The sequence below is a fragment of the Schistocerca piceifrons genome, unplaced genomic scaffold, assembly GCF_021461385.2.
Source record: "Schistocerca piceifrons isolate TAMUIC-IGC-003096 unplaced genomic scaffold, iqSchPice1.1 HiC_scaffold_1271, whole genome shotgun sequence".
NCBI classification, from domain to species: domain Eukaryota; kingdom Metazoa; phylum Arthropoda; class Insecta; order Orthoptera; family Acrididae; genus Schistocerca; species Schistocerca piceifrons.
The window spans coordinates 2,501-7,500 of NW_025727093.1; the positions used below are offsets into that span (position 1 = coordinate 2,501).

Sequence of the window (5,000 nt, forward strand, 5' to 3'; positions counted from 1 at the left end):
CGCGCTATAGCGTATCGCTTTGGCGGCCGGCGCCGGGTGCCGCGGTGGGTGCCGGACGGTCGATGTCGGCCCACCGGCCGGGGCGTCGCGTGGAGGCGGCGGCGTCGGGTGGGTGCCGTGCGGTGGTCGCGGTGCCCGGCGGGGTCTGGTACGTTGTCGCCGTCCCGTGGTACCACGGCGTCCACCGCCGCCGTCCGGTGAACGCCAGTACCCCTAACCGATGGATGTGAAATAAAATATAATAACACATGATGCTCCGCAAGAAAATAGACTTGGGATAGGGTGTGTCGTTGGCAAGTCCCCGGGGCGGTTAGTGTGTGTGGTGATAAGTCTGTAGGGGCGGGGGGGGGGGGGCGAGGTATTAGGAAATAGATAGATAGATAGTGGTGCCGTGGGTGTCGACAGTAGACATAGCACACTGCCACCTACAGGGATCCGACGGAACTACGCCACCCATGCCGGCAAAACAGTATCGCCATCTATGAAAATAGGGCGACACCACATGCAATACCGCCATCTATGCGCATCTGACAACACTACGTCCGCACCACAAAACATACCGCCATCTGTAGGTCTCCCGCAACATGACCTCCTGCAACGACGCTACCGCCATCTATGAGACGCCAAGCCGACTAAGACAGCGATGGCGCCACAGTGGCCGCCTTTCGACGCCACCCACAAAGGCTGCAGCCTCTGTCGACCATAGCACCCAATCTCCAGTGGCTCTGCCGCACGAAGCCGTGGACCGGCAATGACGCCACCCGCACCCGTTCGTGCACCACCCCAACCGCCAAACTCGCACCTCCAGCGGATGAACGGCGGACGTTTCCCGCACTCGTAAAGTGCAATCCACCCCTATAACTTGCGTTTCATGAAGAGTTATTTCCAATATGCGACATTCCCGCTGTCCGTATACATGAGCCGCGACCTGTACCACTTACGAGCGAGAGACGCGATCGCGTTGCTCACTGTACGGCGTCCGATACCGAGCCATCAGCATGTCGGTCCCCATGCGCGTTGCACTCGCACTCGCAGTCGCAAAAACGTGGGGCAAATATATTACGCGGAAGAGTTATAACAGACCGAGCCCCACTGCATGGGGGGAGTCTTTGTCACTAATGTACACAGATGGAACATTTTGGACTGGAACCAGATTACCCGTACACACGGCGCTGATTAGTAATCAATGCAGAGCCATCAAACTACAGCAAATATACACAACTGTCCGTATACATGCTGAAAGAGTCTGCCCAAAATGGGAACCACACGTCAGCCAGACACTCTGATCACGCACCACTCTCTGCTTCTAACAGGCGCACATACAATATGTAAGCACCAGCATGGAACAACATCCAGTGCATCTTCTCCGCCACATTACACAATCCACACTATCACAACCAGACCAGGAGGTCCGTGCGGAAAATACAATATCCCAGCCTTTCGACATCCACCATTGCGCAGACCAGGCACCAACACCCACACATGTCCTATACAACGGTGCACCCAACATCACAATAGTACCTCCTGTCACAGCGCACAAACAATGACATGAGTCAAAGACACAGGTCTCACACACAAGCATAGAATTGGAGCGCCGCCTCTAATAAGCCAAAGGTGCATCCTGACGTGACAAATCTGATCATGTCACAAGCATTCACTTACTATAATCACTATCAACGAACCTGCCGCCCCCGCCCCCCCCCCCCCCTACACCTTTCCGTACAACAACGTGTAACCTAACCTAACCTAACCTAACCTATGTTGTACCTTAACCTAACCTATGTTGTACCTTAACCTAACCTATGTTGTACCTTAACCTAACCTATGTTGTACCTTAACCTAACCTATGTTGTACCTTAACCTAACCTATGTTGTACCTTAACCTAACCCATGTTGTACCTTAACCTAACCCATGTTGTACCTTAACCTAACCCATGTTGTACCTTAACCTAACCCATGTTGTACCTTAACCTAACCCATGTTGTACCTTAACCTAACCCATGTTGTACCTCAACCTAACCCATGTTGTGCCTCAACCTAACCCATGTTGTGCCTCAACCTAACCCATGTTGTGCCTCAACCTAACCCATGTTGTGCCTTAACCTAACCCATGTTGTGCCTCAACCTAACCCATGTTGTGCCTCAACCTAACCCATGTTGTGCCTTAACCTAACCCATGTTGTGCCTTAACCTAACCCATGTTGTGCCTTAACCTAACCCATGTTGTGCCTTAACCTAACCCATGTTGTGCCTTAACCTAACCCATGTTGTGCCTTAACCTAACCCATGTTGTGCCTTAACCTAACCCATGTTGTGCCTTAACCTAACCCATGTTGTCGCCTTAACGTAACCCACGTTGTCGCCTAAACCTGCTCTGTAATTGTTATACGACTCGTTCAATTACTGTAGTGTTGCCCACCCGCAACCCTCGCAATATAGTTCGCTACTCGCACTGCCCGCACCCCTGTGTATCGCTTCATGTTAAACACCTTGCAAGTCTTGCTCACTTTCCACATGCTCCTGCTGTACACTGTAATGTGGATGGCAGCAGGACGTACATGCCGCCCCTCCCCACGTCCCCACCTTGCCCCCTGCCTTCGCAAGCTGGTTGGTGAGAAGTTTGCATGTTCAATGCCCTTCGCATGCGACGTACTCAGGCTACGTTGTGGTGCGGCCTGTGTCAACTGTCCGCTGATGTCGTACGCGTGAACCACAATCTGTACTGCACATTCGTCCTTATGTACTGAATGATACATCGTGGCACATGTGTGACCGCACAACGACTGCGCCCAAAAACGGCGGACCATACAGTGCAAATATTGTGCACGCAGCTACGTGTCGTCTCCCTATGAGAGCTGGATTGCAGTGTGGTACGCCATAGAGACGTGTGGGAGGAACGGACGCCGTGGATGGCGATCAGCATGAGCTGTCTGTTGATGTATTCGGACCTAGTCGTCTCTCCTCACACACCGTGATGGCATGGTGCACCGCGTTCCATATCTGCGACATGCTACAGAGGCCGGTTGACAGTCGTTCGAGCAATGGACATCGCATACGTACGGGGGCCACCTTCCACGTATTGTCTAGGCGTGCACATTTTGTTGCGTGTATGTGGGCAGACGTAGTGTGGCGTGACACCTGACACAGGCATGCAATAATCGTTGAAGTTGCAAATGGCGATGGACGCCTGCGTTTTCTGGTGAAGTTACGCAAATGAACAAATGGTAACCTGTTGTGGTGCGGTTGTTCTCGCTAGGGGTGAATCGGTGATGGCGACGATAGGTTGAGGTACTAACCGGTTGTTCCAGCGATACCCACCATGCCGACGAAACTGAACGGCATCTGGGTGTGAAGCGATACGCGGCGGTGGCTGGGTGGGACCGTCCCCGGCCGGTGAGGGGGCGCCTCCCGGCGTGCTGGCCGCGCGGTGCGTGGGCGCACGCGCTACAGCCGGCTGGTGGGGGCGGCCAGTGGCAGGCGCGCCGGCCGACGGACGCGGCAGGCGTCGCAGCTGCGCGCCGGCGCACCCTGCGCGCGGCGCCGTGCGGCCAAAGTAGGTCCTCGCGGGCCCGGTGCGAAGCGCGGTGGACATCTTCAGTGTGCTGGTCCGATTGAGGACTGTGTGCGTTGAGGATGCGCCGCCGCCCGGCGCTCGGCGCCGCGACGCCGTCTGCTGCTCGGTCGCCCCAGCGGTTCTCGCTGGTGGTTTGTATCGCAGCTGTGCGGATGTGTTGGCGCGTGCGCTGTGCTGGGAGAGTTCGCTTCGGCACCCAAGTGGGGCTTTTGTCCTTCTGTGGCGCTGGCGTTGGAGCTGCCGGTCACCGTAGGTGGCGCGTGTTGTCTCCCGCCGGCAATGCCACGACAGCACGCTCCCGGGCCTCTGTCGGCAGCGGCAAGCTCAGTTGGGAGCACGGGTGGTCGCACCGAAAGCGTCTACTCGCCTAACTCCGGGCGATTGCGCCTCTCTCGAACCCGACCAAGTACTTGGGACGGCGCTGCGCGCCGCCGGGACCTGAGAGGGTTTCGAGGTGTATTGTGCAGGGGAGCTCAGCCTCCTCCTGTTTGCAGAATGATTGAGCGGACGCTTGCGTGTTCGCGCGGGCCCCCGGGACACACTCCCGGGCGGCCGGCTGCTCAGCTCTAGTTGACGCAGCTCCCTGGTTGATCCTGCCAGTAGTCATATGCTTGTCTCAAAGATTAAGCCATGCATGTCTCAGTACAAGCCGCATTAAGGTGAAACCGCGAATGGCTCATTAAATCAGTTATGGTTCCTTAGATCGTACCCACGTTACTTGGATAACTGTGGTAATTCTAGAGCTAATACATGCAAACAGAGTCCCGACCAGAGATGGAAGGGACGCTTTTATTAGATCAAAACCAATCGGTCGGCTCGTCCGGTCCGTTTGCCTTGGTGACTCTGAATAACTTTGGGCTGATCGCACGGTCCTCGTACCGGCGACGCATCTTTCAAATGTCTGCCTTATCAACTGTCGATGGTAGGTTCTGCGCCTACCATGGTTGTAACGGGTAACGGGGAATCAGGGTTCGATTCCGGAGAGGGAGCCTGAGAAACGGCTACCACATCCAAGGAAGGCAGCAGGCGCGCAAATTACCCACTCCCGGCACGGGGAGGTAGTGACGAAAAATAACGATACGGGACTCATCCGAGGCCCCGTAATCGGAATGAGTACACTTTAAATCCTTTAACGAGTATCTATTGGAGGGCAAGTCTGGTGCCAGCAGCCGCGGTAATTCCAGCTCCAATAGCGTATATTAAAGTTGTTGCGGTTAAAAAGCTCGTAGTTGGATTTGTGTCCCACGCTGTTGGTTCACCGCCCGTCGGTGTTTAACTGGCATGTATCGTGGGACGTCCTGCCGGTGGGGCGAGCTGAAGGCGTGCGACCGCCTCGTGCGTGCTCGTGCGTCCCGAGGCGGACCCCGTTGAAATCCTACCAGGGTGCTCTTTATTGAGTGTCTCGGTGGGCCGGCACGTTTACTTT

General features: G+C 55.5%; 1 non-coding gene across 1 annotated transcript in view; it reads left to right on the forward strand.

Moving 5' to 3' along the window:
• Nucleotides 1-4,154: 4,154 nt before the first annotated feature.
• LOC124731152 overlaps nucleotides 4,155-5,000 on the forward strand; it is a 1,909-nt gene continuing 1,063 nt past the window's right edge. Inside the window, exon 1 of the ribosomal RNA XR_007008166.1 lies at nucleotides 4,155-5,000. This exon is cut by the window's right edge and continues 1,063 nt beyond it. This is a non-coding gene — a ribosomal RNA (small subunit ribosomal RNA).